Genomic DNA, 22,603 nt, shown 5'->3' with positions numbered 1-22,603 from the left:
TTTTATTATAAAGAAAATTGGCTTGTGGATTATGATAACTAAAATAAAAGAGCTGCAAGTAAAAATGAGTGAATTACTATTGTGTATTCATGAGAACCCTGCAGTATGAAAGTCTGATATTGTCACATGAACAAGATAATGTTAAATTGGAATCTGAATGCAGCTTTTCATCATAGCCCAGCATAGAGTGACTCTTTAATTATCAATGCTTCCTGCATAGCAGATTTAGAGAGCCCAAAATAGCACAAACTTAAAACTAGTTTTTGTTAAATAATCTCTATGCTATTTTTCATCTTTTTGTGGGCCAGATCTTTTAGTAAGGGAAACTGTGATTTCATAAAAAATACTATAGTGTGTTACTCACCCTGTGTCTCTCTATCTGTCCCACTCTTTATTTTCTACTTTCTATTATTTCTTGGTGAGTACAGTCCTTGTGGGGGCCCCTCAGTACTTGACTAGGTACCCAGGAGAGTTCTTGGTATGGGCAAGACCATAGGTTTCACTTTCTATAGACTGTTGGAGACTGCCATAAATATAACATTTAGACTTATAGGAGAATTTTTGCTAGAAATGAACATAAATATAGAGACTTGCTGTTGGGTTTCATTTCTGTTTTATTGTCTAAAAACCTTATCCATCTTCCACTGATGTCAATGGCAGGACTTCTGTTGGGTTCAGTGGGAGCTGGATCAGGCTCCACAGAAGGAAAATGGACCAAACTTTGCTGTAAATTTAAAGAAAGAAGCAACAGTAATAAAAATCTGAGAGAGAGAATCCTTCTATCAGTCTGCTTCTCAGTGTAAAATTATTTAGTGTTCTACATGGTTTAGTTATAAAACAGCAGCCTCCACCCCCACATCAAATAGTGACCCTTCCCCATATCCTATGGGTTAGAGCAGGTCAGCAACCTGCCACACATGTGCCAAAGGGGGCACGCAAGCTGATTTTTACCAGCACGCTGCTGCCAGCCGGGGTCCCGGCCACTGGCCCCACTCAGTCCACTGCCTGCTTGGGTGAACAGAACCCCAGGCTGCCAGTGGGCTGAGCGGGGCCAGCGGCCGGGACCCCGGCTGGCAGGAACCGATGAATAGAACCCCAGACCAGCGGCGAACTGAGCGGCTCAGCTAGGATGACCAGATGTCCTGATTTTATAGGGACAGTCCGGATTTTTGGGTCTTTTTTTCTTATATAGGCTCCTATTACTTCCCCTCCCGTGTCCCGATTTTTCACATTTGCTGTCCGGTCACCCTAGGCTCAGCCCGCTGTTGGTCTGGGGTTCCGTCCACTGGCTCCTGCTAGCCGGGGTCCTGGCCATCGGCCCCGCTCAGCCTGCTGGTGGTCTGGGGTTCTGTTCACCTCGCTGCTGGTTTGGGGTTCCAGCCACATGGCATCCTGCCAGCCAGGGTTCTGGCCACCGGCCCCACTCAGCCCGCTGCCAGTCTGGGGTTCTGTCGGGGCCCCCGTAAATGTAAAATGTATTACTGGCACACGAACCTTAAATTAATGAAGACTTGGCATGCCACTTCTCAAAGGTTACCGACCCTGGGTTAGAGTATGAACCCCTTTGCTTGGTAAGTTACACACCCAAGAAATTCTGCTCACTCCAGTGGGACTTTCTCATCTGAATAATGGCTCACTAGTGGGACTAAGGGGTTCACAATCTCACCCTGAGTGTTAAGGAATTTGGAACCCTAGAGGAGAGAAACATGTCAGGAAACTCCATGTGGAGTTTCTGAGTAGGAATGAACTGAATTTTGAAAAAGCAGGCCACCCCCTAGAAACCATGGACCACTGAGATCTATGTGGGCCGGAGCCATCCATACAGATGCTATATACTCCATTCTAGGTCATAGATCTTTTTTTTAAGTCCAGAAGGGACTACTGTTGTCATCTAGTCTGTTCTCCTGTATAGCATAGGCCATAGAATTTCACCCAGTGATTTCTGCATCTAGCTAATAACTTGTGGTTGAACTAGAACACATCTTTATGAAACATAGCCAGTCTTGATTTAAAGACTTTAAGTGATGAGGAATTTGTCACTTCCCTTGGTAATCTGTTCCATTCACTCAATTAACAGCATTTTAAAAATTGTCTTATTTCAAATTCAAATATTTCTAGTTTAAGTTTCCAGCTTTTGGATCTTATTATTGATTAAAGAGCTTTACATATCTTCTCCCTTCATAAGTGTGTTCAGACCTACCACTTAGCCTTCTGCTTGAGTAAATAAATAAACTCCGCTCCTTAAGTCTCTCATTGTAAGGCATATTTTTCAGACCCCTAATAATTCTTCTCTGAACCCTTCCAATTTTCAGCATCCTTTTTTATAATGTGAACACCAGAACAGGACATGGTATTCCAGGGGTGGTCTCACTAATGCCATACACAGAGGTAATATTTCCTTCACTCCAATTTGACTTTCATATGTTTATACAGCCACAAATCGTGTTAGCCCTTTCGGCCACAGCATCACACTAGGAGCTCATGTTTAGATGATTACAGTATACTTCTTGTAAGCCAGTCCCCTATTCTTTCTTTCTAGATGTATGACCTTGTATAGTATATCAGCCAAATTGTGCTCTAACAGGGTACATCCATGGTAATTGCCCACTGATTCAGGGACAATGGTTGGCAGGAGAGACATGGTCTCCTGTTTTTCCTGCCATTCACTCTTCTGGGTCCCATGGGAATTTGATGACTTACTGCGTGATCTTGCATAGGCCATTTAATCTTTTAGTGCCTTAAGAATCATCTGTACAATGAGGCTAATGATACCTATGGTTGTTCTGAGACTTAATCTTTACAAAATGCTTTGAGATCTTTCAATGAAAGATGCTATAGAAGAGCAAAGAATTATTGAACAATGAGATCCCCTGATAACCTCCTTCCATCAATATTCAGTGGAGGGAAAATCGGTAAGGTTCTCTTCATAAAATGTCCCCAGTTTCATCTCATGGGAATAGGGCGGGGTGTGTGTCACATGGTACACTGTACTACTCATATCAAAATTCTGTGGCTGGGCCCGTGGAGTACAGTTCCACCAGGCCCTCCCTTCATGCAGCTTCCCTGGGCTTCCCCATTAAAGGAGGATCCACAGGAATGCTGATGCTTTGTTAACATGTGTAACCTCTGCTGGACACAGAGGGGATGATGCATATCTCCTCTGAGCCCCCCCTCACTTATTATCATCCCTCCACATCCTTCCACACTAAGCCTGGAACAGCAGAGAGACCTCCACAACATACAAGTGGGAAGAGTACCGTGGAAGCATTGGAGCCTCCTCTTCCATACAGGATCCAGGGGAGATCTGTATATGAGGGTTTATGTATCTGAGGAAACAATTTGTCCAAAATTAATTCTCTGCAGAGGTTGTGGGGAGGAAGGAGAGAGAAGTTAATAGTAGTAGCTGCTATGCAATACATTTTCCTTTTTATGTAATAAAATCACTCCTACTCTGACATTTCTGCCTTGCAACAATTATTAGGAGAAACAGAAAACCAGATAAAAAGAAACATCTACACGATCACCTTATCACCCTGACATTTAAAACAAAATAATTATCCTTCCCCCGCACCTACCTCTTCTAGTTTTCTCCTCATGCTCTCTTTTTTAAGAGGCATTTTTTAAATGGGAAGTCTGGGAAGCCACCTTGGATGCCACATCAAAGAGGGTACTCAGCAGGAGCTGGCTTTAGAAAGAAACTAGCATCCCAGTCAGTCAGTTCTGCATCCTTAGGCATAGTGTGTGTAAAGGTAGAGACGAGAAGCTTAGACAATTCCGAATCCCTCCTCAGAGCGCCACTGCAACTGCATAGGGCACTATTAAAAGAAGGAAAATTGCTCAACAAAGCATTCCATCCTGGATGCTGCTGAGAACTTTCTCTGAAGCCCAGTGCTGCAAGGCACTGATTACCTCTTGGGAGGTGCCGAGTCCCCTCCTCCCCATCCAGATCTTTGGAGGCCTGGCACTTTGCATGGTTGGCTCTGGAGGAAAAGTGGGTTGATTTTAGGACTCTTGGCACTTCATGAAGTGCTCAATACCTTGTTGGCTTGTGCCCAAAATGAGCAAACAAAAGACAGAAAAAAATGAGAGGAAGAACGCACAGAAACAAAGAGAAGGAAGAGTGAGACAATATCTAGAAAAATCAAGGACCAGAGAAAGACACTCCTTGCACCAGAGAAAGCTGATGTCATTTTTTGCAGCAACTGTACTGCCAGTGGAGAAGATTCGAGGGGCTGGTTGGGAAGGACTAATGGCAGTGGAACTCCAAACTTTGTCTGCCCTTGGCTGACACTCTGAGCTTTTTTTTTCATCTGGTTTTATCTTAAAAGACATTCTTTACAGTGATTCCACCTGCCAAAGTGACTTATTTGTCCTATAGCCAGTTTCTAGCCTTTCTCTCCCCACTTCTCCAGCCCAGCTATCTAATATAATTAATTCCTAGCAGAGTTTGAAATCTTACCTTTTGTTCCGTTAAATGGCATTAAAAAGTAGCCTTTATTGAAGAAATAAAATATGGGCCAATGTTTCTGCTGCTTTCAGTGCGTACAGCTCCACTGAATTCAATGTTGTTTCATCGGTCTGCAGGTGCAGACAATGTGGTGCCACAAACTGATCTGTAACCATCACCACCCTAAGTTTCCCCAGTTCAACTTTTCCTCTTCACTCTTCCCCCACCCCTCAATTTCCCTTTTTTTCTACTTTTCTATGAACTAAGGGTCAAATTTTGCTCTTACTTACACTGGTGAAATCAGGAGTAACTCCACTGAATCAGTGGAGTTACTTCCCGGTTAAGAACATAAGCACAGCCATACTGGCTCAGACCATGGTCCATCTAGTCCAGTAGGCTGTCTCTGACAGTGGCCAGTACCAGGGCTTCAGAGGGAGCGTATGGAACAGGGTAGTTGGAATGATCCACTCCCACCTTCCTCTCCTGGCTTCTGGTTGCACCAATGTAACAATCAGAATCTGGCCTAAAGAAATCCTCATGTCTGTAAGATTTGATTTGATTTTCCTCTCACACTGGAGTAAAGTAGCAGTATCTTCGCTGACTCAGCTGGGTGGTGTTGATAAGATTTGGGTAACTCCCAGAGCCAGCCAGAGGATGATTCAGTGTCTGGTATAGGTCAGCGCAGCCCAGGGATTTCTCTGTAATATGCATGGCTGACTGTAACCCCGAAAGGGATGTCTGCCATCTACAGCTTGCTGCAGTACCAAGCACTCCTAACTGACCCTTTCCCTACCCCCGAGAATGCCCGCTAGCACAGGTAGGTGTTGGTGTAGGAATTGGTAATCCTAGTTCTACACCAGCTGGAAAATCTCTCATGCAAGGGAATTCCCAGATGCGGAGATCTGGCTGCTCAAAGGTCCCTTTGCGTCATGGGATTGATGTGGGGCTCAGGATGGAGCTCAATGGATTTATACCTGTGTAAAAATGATACAAATGAGGAGAGGCCCATTGATTCCAATATGACATTCCACTATATATTTTTTTTTATTATTCAGCAGCCTACATGCTGGTACATTGACTGTTTTGCCTCAAAATAATGAAATAGCACATGTAAGTTTTCCAATATTTTCTTTCTATCTTACTTTCTGCATTCCCATTATGTAGTGTGAAATAATTAACTTATTCTGTATACAGTAATTAGCCTTCCAAACACTGATATTCAGTGACTGATCATTGGAGAATTGCATTTTTTAAAAAGAAAATATAATTTTACAAATTACAGTATAAGCTTCCATACAAGGAAAAAGAGGCTTCCAAACAACCGTTGAAAGGAAAACAAAGAGACTGCTTTGTTCTAGCTGTAACAGAAGTAGCAGCCATGCAATAATCTAGGTGATCTTGATTTCTTCAAACCCAGTAGTGCTCACAGCTAAGATAGAACTTCTATGAGGCTCCAAACCTGATGTATGCAGCCAGGGCAAGAAATAATGAATATACTATCTCTCATTATATTAAAGCATCCAACCAAAAAATTCAGTGATGGGAGAAGATATAATTATTACTGAAATATCTACGTAGCTTCCTTAGTGAGTTTCATTTTTTGATAGCACAGAGCATATACTGGGCCATGCTTTACATCATCAAATGTCATGAGGAATGGGCAAATAGCATTTGCTGTGATAAATGATACATGTTGTAGAATTAACTATAATATGATTAATATAATACATGTTCACACATGCATATACTATATAATATATATACATTTATAATAGACTGTGTGTGTGTGTGTACATGCAACTATGTGCTCAAGCATTTTTATTCATTGGAAATAAATAAGCAGAAACACATCAGAGACAGAATTACATACAAGTGGAATCTTGAGTTATACCTCTTTTCCTGTGGTACATATTTCTTTGAGAGTGATTCCCTGAAAGCTGTCATGTAAGTATTAGGTAAACCAATCATTTGTTTTATTGCTTGAACCATTCAAAGCTAGCTTTTCATCTGTCAGCTGTTCTTACCTCCGTTGAGATCTCTCCAATCTATTTTTTTTTTAAACTCAAAATGTGCTTGGTTTCATTAGATATGATTTGTATAGATATTTCTTTGGAGTTACCTTATTAATTTTAGATCTGCTGCAAACTAGACAGTAATATTATTTCCAAACAAAAATAATTTATTAAAAGAGAGCTAAGAGAAGTGAAATTTAATGGAGTCTAGCTAACTCCACACTCTCTTTTTTGATACCCTCTTTACAAAAATACGGTACCTTTTGCAAAGAGCCAACTGTTAAAAGGCTTGAAAACGAACAATTAAGAGATCCAGAAAGTTCACTCTGTCATGTAATCCTTCCTCCTACACTTTAAAACCCCATACATGCCCTTGCCTTAGGCATCATCACTAGAAAAAAAATTGCAATATTCACTGGATGAATTCAGAGATTATATTTATTTTTCTCTCATCACATACGCGCAAAATAAGTGTGTGTTTATTCATGGTCATAGCTGTAACTGGTACAGTCCAATCTTTGTCTGGTTTGGGTAATTGCCTCTGTGCCAGATCTGTCCCTTGCAGAGGGGTTTGATAGTCTTGTCCCCTTGTTGTGTCAAGCATTATCACTTCCATTCCATACAAAATACACCCCTAATACTTACCTGCATGTGTAAGTTTAAAGCTCAAATTCTGTGTGCTTTTGTATGAGCAAAACTCAGTCACTCGAATGTTCACATAAATTAAAAATGCAAGGGGCACACACTAAGCCCAAGTGAATTGATTTTTCAATTCAAGGGAAGATGGTGGGAATATTTTTGAGGTAGGAGTCCAGCTCTCCCCATTGTGCCTCTCTGAGACATAAACAGAGCAACATCTGAACAAGTTACACTGTTGCCAATTCATTTTGTTTTGTATATTCACTATTCTAGATTAATGCAGATGGAGGGATTTGTATTGTATGTCTGTAAGAACACTTGCTGAAGAGATGGATCCATAGAGAGGGGCTAAAAGCTCCTGTATTTATTATCTAGGAATAAAAGATTTCCATATGTATAAAACAAGGAGAGAGTGATCGGGTGTATCAACCCTGCACTGGGCAAAGAGAGTCTGACCAATCGTGAACCCAAATGACCACACTCCCTCACCCCTGCTGTGCATGCTCCATAGGGAGTGAACAGAAAAAAGGAGGCAGCTCAGCTCAGTTGGGGCTAGCTGAGGAAAATGAAGGATGTGTGCTGCAGGCTCCTCCAGAAGAACTGTCGACCCTCCAGACTGCTGAGGCTGTGGACCCTGACTACGCTGCAGAAGACCAGCTGACCACGGAGACTGATGGGGATGCCTGAGATGGGCTTTATGGTAGGAAGTGACCAAGGGAACATGTTAGGAGCCGAAGCTTGAACCCTTAATAGGGAGCTACCCAGCTTCATAGGGCCATGGTTCTGAACCCAGTGGAGTAGGGTTGGTCTGGGTTCCCCTACCCCCGCCTTGCACTTTCCATTAGGCGTGGCTTCTGGGGATTCTTGATATAGACTGCTTGTCTCACGCAGGAGAGTCAGTGCCCCCAAATGGCTATTGTTTGCCCCAGCCAGGAGGCTGAGGGGCTATAGATTGCTTATTTGCTCTGCCCTGCCTGGGGTCCAGAGTTCCTGATTGTGATCGCTTGACTCAGCAGGTAATCTTGACAACTGTGCGATGGGGTGTATCAACCCCACACTGAGCAAATGGGGGTGCCCCCGCTGGCCACGCCAAGCTCCGTGACAGAGGGTTACCATATTTTGAGCAGTACAGGGGCTTGGTTTGGGAATTATATGCAAGACACTGTGTTGCTTATATCAGTAAATTGCACAAATTAGCTCTGTACCGTGTAGCAGATAACTCACAAAATGCTTATATAAACAGAATTACTACTTCTGCTTCATTAATTTGAAATATCAGTATATTTATGTGAGAAGGAAAGCAGTTTATCAGGATCCATCAGCTGATAGGATCTGTTCTATAGGCCCTATATAGGTTATTGTGTAGGTTTGTAACTACAATGAAAAAAACAAGGCTATGGGCCAGATGGTGACTTTTCAGTCACTGGCCATGCTAACAGCAGAACTGCACTGCTTCAGTGGGACCACCTATGGGCAAAATGCCTCCTACAGCACAGAAAGAGCATGATTGCTGCAACATACTTTGAACAGGTACAGCAGGTGTGCGCTCTCATGTGGGTCCCATGCAGTGAAGAAAGCAAGGCAATACCTTGCCTACCCTCTGTTCCTTCCCATTCTTCTAGGCGTGCTGAGCTTGCAAATATTATGCTTGTGCCCAGTTCCGAGGTAAGGAAGACTAATTGTGCCCTTTCCCCCCTTGCACATGATGGGTGAAATCTAGACATTAGAGATGGCTGGGTTTCTGATACACAGTATCTTCAGATTATTCCTTAAACAAGTAGAGTATTTAGATGGTGGAATTATGTATAAACCCTGATTCACAATTAGGTCCAAAAGTCAGGTAATTACAGACTTGGAAAATACTGTGACACAGCATCCTAGAGATGTACCATATGGCATAGAGTACATCTTAAAAGCCTTGATAAACCAATTCAGTTTCTGTGTTAGTTCATCATCTTGGGAATGACAAAATGCATAAAGATTCAGGAGAAAAAAAAAGAGAGGAAAAACAAGAAACTAAATGAGGAAATTGCAGAGGTAAAGAGCGGGGATGGTGAGTTGTATGGGCCTGTGGTGCTCCAGCAAATTCAGGGCCAGGGGGGGCCTGGCTCCACCAATGTTCGGGGCCAGGTCTCTCCCCCGGCCCCACGTGCCACTCCCGTGCACCTCCCTCGGAGCATCCCCCGGCCCCACCTGTCACCCCCGTGTGCCTTCCCCGAGTGTCCTCCCCCTGCAGCTCTGTGCTGCGCTCCCTCGCTGGCCACTGCCGGCTACAAGGGAGTGGTGCCGGGGACAGGCTGAGGTGGCTACTACACCTGTGGAGGAAGGAGGAGGAGCATGGTAGCCCCCTCCCCTCTCAGCTGATTCCAAGGGATGGGGGTGTATCCTGGCTGGACCTCTTGAGCAGCAGCCTAGGGCGGCTTGGGTGAGTGTTGTGCTGGGGGGGGAGGGACGCCCCCCCCAGAACTCGCTGCTGCTGGTGAGGAGAGGGCTGGGGGAGTCCTCCTCTCTGGCCCCAGCCCCAGGACAGCCTGCCTGCTGTGCCCCAAATGCCTCATCCCTGGCCCAGCGCCATGCCACATACCCCTTCCCGCACCCCAACCCCCATCCCAGCCCAGAGCCTGCACCTCTCTCACACCCAAACTCTCTCCTAGAGCTTGTACCCCAAACCCCCTCCTACACCCAAACTCCCTCCCAGAACCCACACCCCTTCCTGCACCCAACCCCCTGCCCCAGCCCAGTGCCTGCACCCTGCACCCAAACTCCATCCCAGAGCCCACACCCCTCCTGCACCCAAACTTCCTCACAGAGCTTGCACCGCAAACTCCCTCTTGCACCCAAACTCCCTCCCAGAGCCTTAGGTAGGTGTGTGTGTGCGGGAAGGAGACTTGGACCACCAAAAATTATACAAACCTGCCACCTGGTCAAGAGATTTGCAGATTTTCTGCATTTCTCGTAGATCAAAGGGAGTTTTGCATGAGAGAGATCTGGCCTTGAGGAGGTAAATTTATAGAATAAGGTAGAAAAGAAAATACCAAGATGTAATGCTGAATGTGGCCAAGTCTTCAAACAGCATTTCATCTTTTTATGCCAAAGGAGTTGTTTCTTTTGTTCAACTGAATTATAACATTCAAAAACCAGTTGGAGAACACTTCAATCTCTCTGGTCACTCGATCACAGACCTAAGAGTGGCTATACTTCAACAAAAAAGCTTCAAAAACAGACTCCAACGAGAGACTGCTGAATTGGAATTAATTTGCAAACTGGATACAATTAACTTAGGCTTGAATAGAGACTGGGAATGGATGAGTCATTACACAAAGTAAAACTATTTCCCCATGGTATTTCTCCCTCCCACCCCACCCCCCACTGTTCCTCTGATATTCTTGTTAACTGCTGGAATTAGCCTACCTGCTTGTCACCATGAAAGGTTTTCCTCCTTCCCCCCCCTGCTGTTGGTGATGGCTTATCTTAAGTGATCACTCTCCTTACAGTGTGTATGATAAACCCATTGTTTCATGTTCTCTGTGTGTGTGTATATAAATCTCTCCTCTGTTTTTTCCACCAAATGCATCTGATGAAGTGAGCTGTAGCTCACGAAAGCTTATGCTCTAATAAATTTGTTAGTCTCTAAGGTGCCACAAGTACTCCTTTTCTTTTTGCGAATACAGACTAACACGGCTGCTACTCTGAAACCTGTGATTATGCAAGGCACTGAATTTAGCCGTATAGAGTGGAAATCTGTCAACTTCATGAAAAAACTCGCACAGATACAGACAGACATCATCTTCCTCTCCAAATGCAAACAGATGGACATCATACCGAAAGGACTGAAGGTAAAAAATCCATTACAATCTACATACCACACAGACTATGCTGACAGCTTGTGCCACACACTCTCAAGGAAACTGCGGAACCACCTGATCAACATCCTCTACAGCAAACAGGGAAAGATTAAGAATGAGCTCTCAAAACTGGATACTCTCATAAAGAACCAACCTTCCACACAAACTTCCTCGTGGCTGGACTTTACAAAAACTAGACAAGCCATTTACAAAACACACTTTGATTCTCTACAAAAGAAAAAGGACACTAAGCTATCTAAACTACTATATGCCACAAGGGGCCACAACAATGGTTCCCGTAACCCACCCAGCAATATTGTTAATCTATCCAACTATACTCTTAGCCCAGCGGAAGAATCTGTCCTATCTCGGGGCCTCTCCTTTTGCCCCTCCACCCCCACGAACATGATACAGTTCTGTGGTGACCTAGAATCCTATTTTCGACGTCTCAGACTCAAGGAATATTTCCAACACACCTCTGACCAACATATTAACCCACAGAGACCTTCCTGCCAACACTACAAAAAGAAGGATTCTAGGTGGACTCCTCCTGAAGGTCGAAACAGCAGCCTGGATTTCTACATAGACTGCTTCCGCCGACGTGCACGAGCTGAAATTGTGGAAAAGCAGCATCGCTTACCCCATAACCTCAGCCATGCAGAACACAGTGCCATCCACAGCCTCAGAAACAACTCTGACATCATAATCAAAAAGGCTGACAAAGGAGGTGCTGTCGTCATCATGAATAGGTCAGAGTATGAACAAGAGGCTACTAGGCAGCTCTCCAACACCACTTTCTACAAGCCATTACCCTCTGATCCCACTGAGAGTTACCAAAAGAAACTACAGCATTTGCTCAAGAAACTCCCTGAAAAAGCACAAGAACAAATCCGCACAGACACACCCCTGGAGCCAGGACCTGGGGTATTCTATCTGCTACCCAAGATCCATAAACCTGGAAATCCTGGACGCCCCATCATCTCAGGCATTGGCACCCTGACAGCAGGATTGTCTGGCTATGTAGACTCCCTCCTCAGGCCCTTCGTTACCAGCACTCCCAGCTATCTTCGAGACACCACCGATTTCCTGAGGAAACTACAGTCCATTGGTGATCTTCCTAAAAACACCATCCTAGCCACTATGGATGTAGAAGCCCTCTACACCAACATTCCACACAAAGATGGACTACAAGCCGTCAGGAACAGTATCCCCGATACTGTCATGGCTAACCTGGTGGCAGAACTTTGTGACTTTGTCCTGACCCATAACTATTTCACATTTGGTGACAATGTATACCTTCAAATCAGCGGCACTGCGATGGGTACCCGCATGGCCCCACAGTATGCCAACATTTTTATGGCTGACTTAGAACAACGCTTCCTCAGCTCTCGTTCCCTAATGCCCCTACTCTACTTGCGCTACATTGATGACATCTTCATCATCTGGACCCATGGAAAAGAAGCTCTTGAGGAATTCCACCATGATCTCAACAATTTCCATCCCACCATCAACCTCAGCCTGGACCAGTCCACACAAGAGATCCACTTCCTGGACACTACGGTGCTAATAAGCGATGGTCACATAAACACCACCCTATATCGGAAACCTACTGACCGCTATTCCTACCTACATGCCTCTAGCTTTCATCCAGATCATACCACTCGATCCATTGTCTACAGCCAAGCGCTGCGATATAACCGCATTTGCTCCAACCCCTCAGACAGAGACAAACACCTACAAGATCTCTATCATGCATTCCTACAACTACAGTACCCACCTGCTGAAGTGAAGAAACAGATTGACAGAGCCAGAAGAGTACCCAGAAGTCACCTACTACAGGACAGGCCCAACAAAGAAAACAACAGAACGCCACTAGCCATCACCTTCAGCCCCCAACTAAAACCCCTCCAACGCATCATCAAGGATCTACAACCTATCCTGAAGGACGAGCCATCGCTCTCTCAGATCTTGGGAGACAGACCAGTCCTTGCTTACAGACAGCCCCCCAATCTGAAGCAAATACTCACCAGCAACCACACACCACACAACAGAACCACTAACCCAGGAACCTATCCTTGCAACAAAGCCCGTTGCCAACTCTGTCCACATATCTATTCAGGGGATACCATCATAGGGCCTAATCACATCAGCCACACCATCAGAGGCTCGTTCACCTGTGCATCTACCAATGTGATATATGCCATCATGTGCCAGCAATGCCCCTCTGCCATGTACATTGGCCAAACTGGACAGTCTCTACGTAAAAGAATGAATGGACACAAATCAGACGTCAAGAATTATAACATTCAAAAACCAGTTGGAGAACACTTCAATCTCTCTGGTCACTCGATCACAGACCTAAGAGTGGCTATACTTCAACAAAAAAGCTTCAAAAACAGACTCCAACGAGAGACTGCTGAATTGGAATTAATTTGCAAACTGGATACAATTAACTTAGGCTTGAATAGAGACTGGGAATGGATGAGTCATTACACAAAGTAAAACTATTTCCCCATGGTATTTCTCCCTCCCACCCCACCCCCCACTGTTCCTCTGATATTCTTGTTAACTGCTGGAATTAGCCTACCTGCTTGTCACCATGAAAGGTTTTCCTCCTTCCCCCCCCTGCTGTTGGTGATGGCTTATCTTAAGTGATCACTCTCCTTACAGTGTGTATGATAAACCCATTGTTTCATGTTCTCTGTGTGTGTGTATATAAATCTCTCCTCTGTTTTTTCCACCAAATGCATCTGATGAAGTGAGCTGTAGCTCACGAAAGCTTATGCTCTAATAAATTTGTTAGTCTCTAAGGTGCCACAAGTACTCCTTTTCTTTTTGCGAATACAGACTAACACGGCTGCTACTCTGAAACAAAGCCAGTAGCTCTTTTGTGATGATAGCCGTGGGCACAAGTCAACAGGAAAACTACTTGAAAATGCTCAGATTCTGATGCAAAATGATCAATTATAAACTCATGGTTATTCTCATTAGACCATAATAATTAGAGTTTTATGGGCAACCTAATACTAAAGAGATCTGGGCTGATCTCAGAATGATGAGGACTTACTGCTAAAAGCACATGCAAATTTCAGCTTCCATGAAATGCTTGCACTTGTCCATGGTATTGTTGGAAGGCTCAATTTCACAAAGCATTACAAAATGTGTAATAATTAAACTCAGAGGTGGCTGAGAAAAGGAAGAAGTGGAATGAAGTGGTAGGGGCATAGTACTAAGAGATGAAAGCAAAGATAGATAAATATGTATAATAGGTTTTGTGTTTATATAAGGTATAGTATGTATAATTAAATATTGATTATTTAAAGTTTCTGAGAGGATTACCCAGGTTGTTTTTGCTGAGATAATTACATCAACATTTTAGATTTTGCTTTCCCATGATGCCTTATAATAACAGGAACAAAAGAAGAGAAAAGTTAAATAGTGCAATCCTCCAGAAAAGACCTGTTCCAATTAAAATTCTGCTTTTGTCATCCAGCAGTTAATATAACTGGGAACTTTGACATTTAATCCTAGAGTGTGAGCTAATTCACTGTCCTGATCAATTGCATTTTTTGCCATAATGGTTTTATTTAATCTGAAGAAAAAATTACTATGGGGCTGTGAGGAGTGAGTAACGATAGAGGGCCTGATCCAAAACCCAGTGAAGTCCAGGAAAAGACCCACTCATTGACCTAAGTGGGATTTGTTTTGGGTCTTTTAGTGTGCTAGCCTTTCACATTTAGAATCCTGGGCTGAAATCCCAACCCCATTGAAGTCAGTGGCAAAATTCCTATTTTCAGGGAGGCCAGGATTTCACTTCTGGACTCTAATCTATTTTGGGTTTCATATGAAATAAAGGAGATTTCAACCCAATCCCCTGTTTTCCACATAACCAAACCTTCTGACCTTCTTTTTGCATGTTAACAGTCAGGATATGGTCCAGTGTTTAGGTTGCTAACCTAAAGATACATCTACACTGCACACTCCTTTTGGAGGCATGTCGAGTAGGTACACTACATGTCCTCCCCTAACCCCCAAGCATGGGTCTAAAAAGCAGAGTAGACAGGGAGGCACTGCTTAGGTGAGTAAAGGCAGTCCTGAACCTTGTGAGTATGTATCTGGGAATGTGCCCTACAGGGCTCTGTACTTGCCCAAGCAGTGACTTCGCCATCTATGCCGCTATTTTTAGCAGTGGAGTGTTCTGCTGCAGGAGTCTTTCTGTGCAGCAGAAAAGCTACAGCAGCAGGGAGCTGCCGGATCATTTCTCCGTTGCCTCCCAACTCCCCCCATTCCCAGCCATGAGTAGCTATACACTGCAGTGTGGACACAGCTTGTTTTTCACTGTGGTGTGTAGCTATACATACCCTACACACTGCCGCAAGACATGTGCAGTGTGGACATAGTCTTAGAAAACCTGGGTGCAATTCTCTGGTCTGCAACAGACTCCTGTGTGACCATGCACAAGTCACTTGGACCCAGATTTTTAAAGATATTAGACTGAGTGGAGCAGCACCTCGTGCTTAAGGCTACATCTATACTGTAACTGGAGTTTGTATAGAGAGTACCTGTATTCTCTTTAATCAAGTTACTGCTAAAATAGCCATGATAATGGGTTAGCATGGGCTGTACAAGTGTGCCCAAGCTCCTGTGCCCACACTCACAACCTTGCGTACCCCCTGTTCCTTCCCATTCTTCTAGGCATGCTGGGCTTGCAAGTATTTTGCTTGTGCCCAGGTCCTAGGTAAGAAAGACTAAGATGATCCCTCTGCTGTGGTAGAACTGCATTAGAGCTGCAGGATTTGAGCCTTTGCGACTTAGTTGGAAGCATTGCCATTATACCTCCATCTAAAGTTAAGAAGAATAACGATGTACTTATTAAAAAACAATTTTGAAAAATCAATCATTTTCAGAGATTAACCAGCAATTTTGACCCAGTCAAGGTGCAGTATTCTTGCTCATTGATTTATGAACATCTGAAATAACTTCAAACCTCTTCATCGCTTTAGTCTTTTAATTGTGTCTTTTGCTTTATCTTGGTTTGACTGAAATCTAGAAGCTTACGGACAGTAAGACTTTTTTTGAATGATCAAAGCCAAATAGCTGCCTTTTAAAACTTTAAATGGACTAAAACATACAAGCCATATAATGATTGATATTGACAGATGAAATATGTGTGTCAATCATGATGTTGGACTACCGTGCTAAGCAGCGTTTGCTCATTGTTTACTGGCGATGAGAAACCATACTGAAAAATTGGGAGCCCCCAAATAAAGAAACTCTAACAAAGGAGGTAGAAAATGCAGCTCTCTGAACAACACCCTGCTTCTTTGTCCTTTTTATTTACTGGTCCATTGACTCTAGCACTTCAGTCACTGGCAGGCTAATGCACTCATTCTGCATTCAGCATACATCACGAGTTCAGTAGAAGTTAAAAATCCTCAAATTAAGAAATGTTCAATAACCTACAAGACCAACCAATGCTCAAAAAAACTTTAGCAAAATATAATTTTCTAATCCAGAGCTCTTTCACTAGTGATATGCTACAGGGAAAATGAAAAGTATAGAGTCCAATACCCTACCCTGTGCTGCCAAGGTGTGTGAGGGAGAAAAGGACACAGTGAGCTATTTAACCTCATTCAAGCAGCAAGACATAATCTTTCCTTAGAATGCTAGGAAACAGGACTGATGAGTTCTGCAGAACACTACATCCCAGAATTGCATGGTCTACAATAAAGGACTGTTATGAGCCTCGTAGCAGTTAGCACATATCAACAGCACAAAGCAGCCTGGGATGAACTCTACTAGTCTCAAAGTACATCTGGCAGAATCCCTCTTGCCCTGTGACTGCAGGATGTCTCATGTTGAAGCATCATTTCTCTCCAACGCCTTCCTTTGGGCAGATAGGAATAGGCTAAGGCAAGACTGGGCTTCAGGATAAAGTTAGGATTGTTCTCTAACACTTCATTTCTACATTAGTACCTATAATCTTGGGGGGATGTTATAATAATTACAGTAATTGTGACTTTAAAGGATTAGTAACTGGGCAAATTGTAAGCTTTGGTCACAACCCAGGTATGATACCAGGAAGTGGTATATGAGAACAGTGTCCATGATCAAGCAAAAATATAAGCAATGTGTGTTTGAGATCACCCTCTGACTAAATTATGATTCAGTTTGTCTTTGTGCTGTCTCATTTGAGAGTGACTAGATTTCCACTTCAGCTAAATCTATGCAGCAGGGTATAATATCATATTGAAATGTCCACCGTATGGTGGTTTTATTTTCTTTAGTGCAGAAAACCAGATGAAGAAGAGTATTTTATTGAGACCTCATCTTGCCACCCTAAGTGTGGAATCCACCACCTCTGCCTTATTTGTGATGCCTCTCTGATGTGTTTCACTCTGGACCTATCAAACATTTCTTCTAGGAACCTGATTTGCTCAATTTTATTTGATTTTTATTAGAGGTGACAGTTCACAGATGCATCTACATAGCTGAGCACCTGCAGTCCAGAAGTCCATTTATCTGTGATGTAATTTTTCTAGGTTTCAGAGTAGCAGCCGTGTTAGTCTGTATTCGCAAAATGAAAAGGAGTACTTGTGGCACCTTAGAGACTAACAAATTTATTTGAGCATAAGCTTTCATGAGCTACAGCTCACTTCATCGGATGCATCACCAAATGCATCCGATGAAGTGAGCTGTAGCTCACGAAAGCTTATGCTCTAATAAATTTGTTAGTCTCTAAGGTGCCACAAGTACTCCTTTTCTTTTTGTAATTTTTCTAGTATTTCTAATCTTTCAAAATGCATATGTTTTGGTATGAGCTTTCCTTGCTATGCATTACTATCTGTCCTCTTGCTAACTCATGCAATGTAGTTACAGTATCTATAGCTACAAAAATTACCATAATTTCTAATGTATACACAAGGGTGTAACTACCACTAAGGCAATCAATGCAATTGGAACAGTGGAAATTATGAAGTACACAATTCCAGTTACTGTTGGAAAATAAAACCACAGAAAAATAAAGTATTTTGATCCCCAGTGATTCAGATACACTGAGTTATCTTTTTAAAACATATACATCTTCCAAGTTGCACCACATCCGTCCTCAAAGGTTTACCATGTTGCAGAAAAATCCACAATTGCTATTAGTCACAACACTAGTGGTCTTCTCCACTTTTACTATGCCTGGAACTCCTTATGTCTCTGGATGGAACTTTTTACCTAGGTGCTTACTCAACTGATTATCAGCTAGTGCAACTTTCAGGAGTTGCTAGCTAATCAACCAGAGTAAAGTCTAAGAAGCTTAACATCAAGAAACTTGCATGAATAAAAAGCGAAATAACAAAAGTATAAAGTAAAATATGCCAGAGAAATCCAGCACAGAGGAAAAAAGAGGATTATGAAAAATGAAATTCAAAACAGGAATAATGGAGAACCAGTTGGTTTAGAGGATTGGTAACATGATATAATTTACAATCTGTCATATTCAAATCTCTGGTTCAAATCTGGATCAAATACCATACTTATGTTGCTAGTGATCAAAAGTCATTGTACCTGTGATAGTTATTTGATGGTCTGATGGTCTCAGTACATTTCCAATTGAACTGATATCTGTTATATAAATGTTGGAATTACCACTCTTGTTGGCATAGTCTGTACAGATGCCAAGATTTGACTCTACATGTGGACTAAACTATTCTCTTCCTCAAAAGGTGTCCCCTTCAACTCAGAGTTGAGTTGTACTTGTGAAGAGATGAGGAGGAGTGTCACTGCCGTGTACAGGTCTAGTGAATAAGTGGATGACTTATGTTTGCACAGGTGTGAGTCTAGCAACTTCTACGAATGCTATACATTCAGTGCCAGATTCTCAGCTGGTATAAATCTGTATACCTCCATTTATTTGAATGGTATAATGCTGGTTTGTACCACTGAAAATCTGGCACTTTGTTTTAAAAGTGCAATAAGTATCACTAGGAAAAGACACTGAATTGAGAAAAGAAGAGGGTAAATATAATGAGTATTGAAGATGGAAAGTTTTGAGGTTCAAAGATAAAATAAAAAACTAAATCTCAAACACAGCGTTTAAAAGTTAAGGAAAATGAAAAAAAATAGAATTATTGGAAAAGGTAAAAGAAATCATGAACCAGGAGGGGCCTGGGACAAAGACAACATAGATCCAAAGAGAACCATGCTATGAAGTGTGAGCGAGGCCTGGAGTATAGCACACAATGGCCAGCTTCATGGATGGTGTGCTCCTCTGCAAATTCCCCAAGCCTGGCAGAATTTCTCTGCAAATATTACTCCTGTCCTTTTAAGGATCTGGCAAGCTACATTCCTTTCTAACATGCACCAAAGGACCATGGTCGACAACTATTTCTTCACCCCTAAAGATCTAACATCCACATTCCCAAAAGGAATACTGCTCTTGTTTAACATCCACGTACAATTATTAGGGGAACATCACAAGCTTACGTGGGCCTGAGGTCAGCAACCCAGTGGCAATATTTTTCCATGCAATGGAGAAAGTGAGACCTCCTGGCAAATGGAACTTGGCTAATGAGTTGATTCAAACTGAACCCAGCAAAGTCCGATCTGACATTACTTGGAAGAAAGAAATACTTTGAGGAACTGGAGAACTCCACCACCTTGCCCTCAGACAATGGCCTCTGCCCTCCAGTAGCTAAGATAGTTTGCAACCTTAGGTGTCGTGCTGGAATTACTAGTCTCCCTAGACACCAAGCAGTGGCAGTCACCAAAAGTGTCCCCTTCTAATTTCAGCTGGCAAGACACTTCTATTTATCCTTTAAAGTGATGACATGGCCAGAGAAGTCCATTTATCTGTCATCTTCTGGCCAAACTGTTGTAACTAACTCTACCAAAGTCTAGACAAAATGTTCACAAAAATGCTACTGGTATCACACAGCTAAAAGTAAAAGAGTGGTCCATCTCATAATTCGATGAGCAGAAGAGAACGTAATATACTGGTACTCAGTAACCTACACTGGCGTTTCATTCCCTCTCTGATCCAGTTCAAGGTTCTGGTGCTGACCTACAAACTTTTAAAGAGGTAGGACCACAATATCTCAAGGATTGACTCATGCCTGAGGACCCACTATCACAGCTCTACAGGCATCCAACACCCCACAATTAACCTAAGTGTAAAGAGAGATAGTGCTATTGAGGCCAAGCTGTAAACACAAGGGAGTTGGAAGAAGAGTCTTATTCCAGAGCTGTGCCTTCTGTGAACACACTCAGTCAGGAAGAATCTCACCCTCGACATCTTTGCATTATGCTGAAAAACTCATATCTTCAGTGAAGCATTCCCCAAAGGAAAAAAAACACAGAAGAAAATTCAGCAATGTGCTCCAAAACAGAAGCCAACTATTAAACCAAAGAACAAGGTAGAGACCTATACCCAGTGCCTAGATGTCATAACAGGCATTTTAGAAATGCTGATGGATTTTACAGCCTGGAAAAATAGGTATTATTCTTGGTTCAAATTTTTGAAAATGGAAACATTGGGCCACAGGCAAAGAAGATTAGTTAGTGCCCCATGTATTTATTCCTATTCTTTTATATCGTGCCCATGAAATTTAGATCCAGTGTCAAAATGAAAATTCTTTGCTTCATTCATTAAAATTTAGTGATTCATTTGCTAGTTTCCTTGTGCTAGACTGATAATCTCATCAATCTCATGAAAAAAAAGATAGCCTGCACCTCTGATTTCCAATTAAATTATGTGCAAATGATGACAATGAAAGACCCAACACAGATGACATCTTACAAATGTAAGGGGACTGTTGCCCCCTTACTAACATTCAGTGGGAGTGTTTTAGTTGCTAGCTCCCAGTACTCAAAGGGGAAGGGTCGATGGGGAATCAGGACCCTGAGACTGACAGTCCCCAGGAACAATGGGGAGAGGCCAATGCTCCAGGTCAGCCTGAATGACAGGGCGGGCAGGCTAATCATGGAGTCAGGAGGCCAGGGAGGTCCCGTCCTCTGTGTGAGCTGGAATTGCCTGGGTCAGACAGAGTGGGGCCGAGCTAAGAAGAAAGCAGGGGCGCAAGCTGAGCTGGGGAGTAGAGCTGTGCCAGATCTAGAGGGATCAGAAAAGCACCCAGAGAGAGCAGCCCTGTCCTGGGAGCAGAGCTGCAGCCCCAAAGCCAGAGGCACAGCCCAGAGAGAGCAGACTTGCCCTGTGAGCAGCTGCAGCAACCAGAGCCAGAGGGGCCAGAAAAGCAGCCCATGAAGCAGATCGTGCTGGGAGCAGAGTCACAGAAGCAGCCTGCAGAGCAGACCTGTCCTGGGAGCAGAGCTGTAGCAATCAGAGGCAGAGGGGCCAAAGAAGCAGCCCAGGGAGCTGGAGGCAGAGCAGCAGCAGCAGCGCTGAGACAGAGTGGTGGAGCTAGGGCTGGAGCAATCCAGAGCTGGGTGCGGTGAGCAGCTGGGGAGAGCGAGGGGGACCCTGGGCAGCAGGCCCAGCATAGGGAGACGCCTCAGCCAAGAGGCTCTGCAGGCCAGGCTTGGATTGTAACCCCGACAGGGCAGGGGCGACACTGGGAAGAAGGGTGCTACCATTTAGAGCCTGAGAGCGTGTGGCCACCACCACAGCAAGTGTCCAACCCACAGCATCCCTGCAGCACAGCCAAGGCCTGAGAAGAAGGCCTGGGACTTACAAGGAACAGCCTGTGAACTGCTCTGACATTCCAGAGACACTGTTTGTGATGTTCCCTGCCACAGAGCAGGGTGATGTGTTTCCTTTACCATTTCCCATTTTTCCTTATTATTTTTAAAATTAATTGTTGATTAAATAACTTGCATTTGCTTTAACTTGTATGTAATGGTCACTGGGTCAGAGAAGTGCACAGGGCAGAGAAAGTACCCCGGAGTGAGGACACCCTAGCCCTTGTCCTAGGTGACCACAGCAGGGTTAGGGGTTGAGCCCCCCAGGAATCCTGGGGCCAGCCTTGTTGGGGTTACGAGGACTCTGCCAGACAGGAGAATGGAAGGGGAGTCCTCAAGGGCAGGGAGGCCACTGGGTAAAGGAAGTGGGAGCGAGGACTCAGATCCTTTCGCTAGCCCACATCACCGGGGTGGTGCAGAAGCCAGGAAAGTTCCCCACAATAGCGGGACTATTCCCCCGCTTACACAAAGATAATCAGCTCTTTGTCATTTTCAAGGCATCTCACCACTGAAAATTAAAAGGCAAGTAATGTAACAACTGTTACCTCATTAGTGAACATTGAAATCCGTACTGAGAATTTTATTTTTTAATTATGAATAAAATAAAACAATGATATAGACAAGAGCAATCACTGAATAGTGTTCAGTAGACCATTTGGAAATGCTTTCATTGCGTTTTTGGGTGAAACAAATGAACTCTTCGGCGATTAATGGCACCACTACATAACTCCACAGGGAAGAATATTTTCCACAGCTACATTTTCAGGGGAATTTAGGTAGATAGAATGTAATTATCCAATTTGGCCAGAACATTGCTATTCTTGTAGAACATGCCATAGGATCTTTAATTAACGCTAGTTGTCAGGACTTCAGTGTCATAATTCATACAAAAGAAGGCACTTCCAGCCTCACAACTATAGTGGGTCATTAATGACTCATACCTTCTACTGAATCACCATCTCCACTTCCTGCAG

Source organism: Dermochelys coriacea, chromosome 9, assembly GCF_009764565.3.
Source record: "Dermochelys coriacea isolate rDerCor1 chromosome 9, rDerCor1.pri.v4, whole genome shotgun sequence".
NCBI lineage: Eukaryota > Metazoa > Chordata > Testudines > Dermochelyidae > Dermochelys > Dermochelys coriacea.
The sequence above is the reverse complement of the archived record's forward strand: the minus strand, read 5'-3'. Positions refer to the sequence as shown.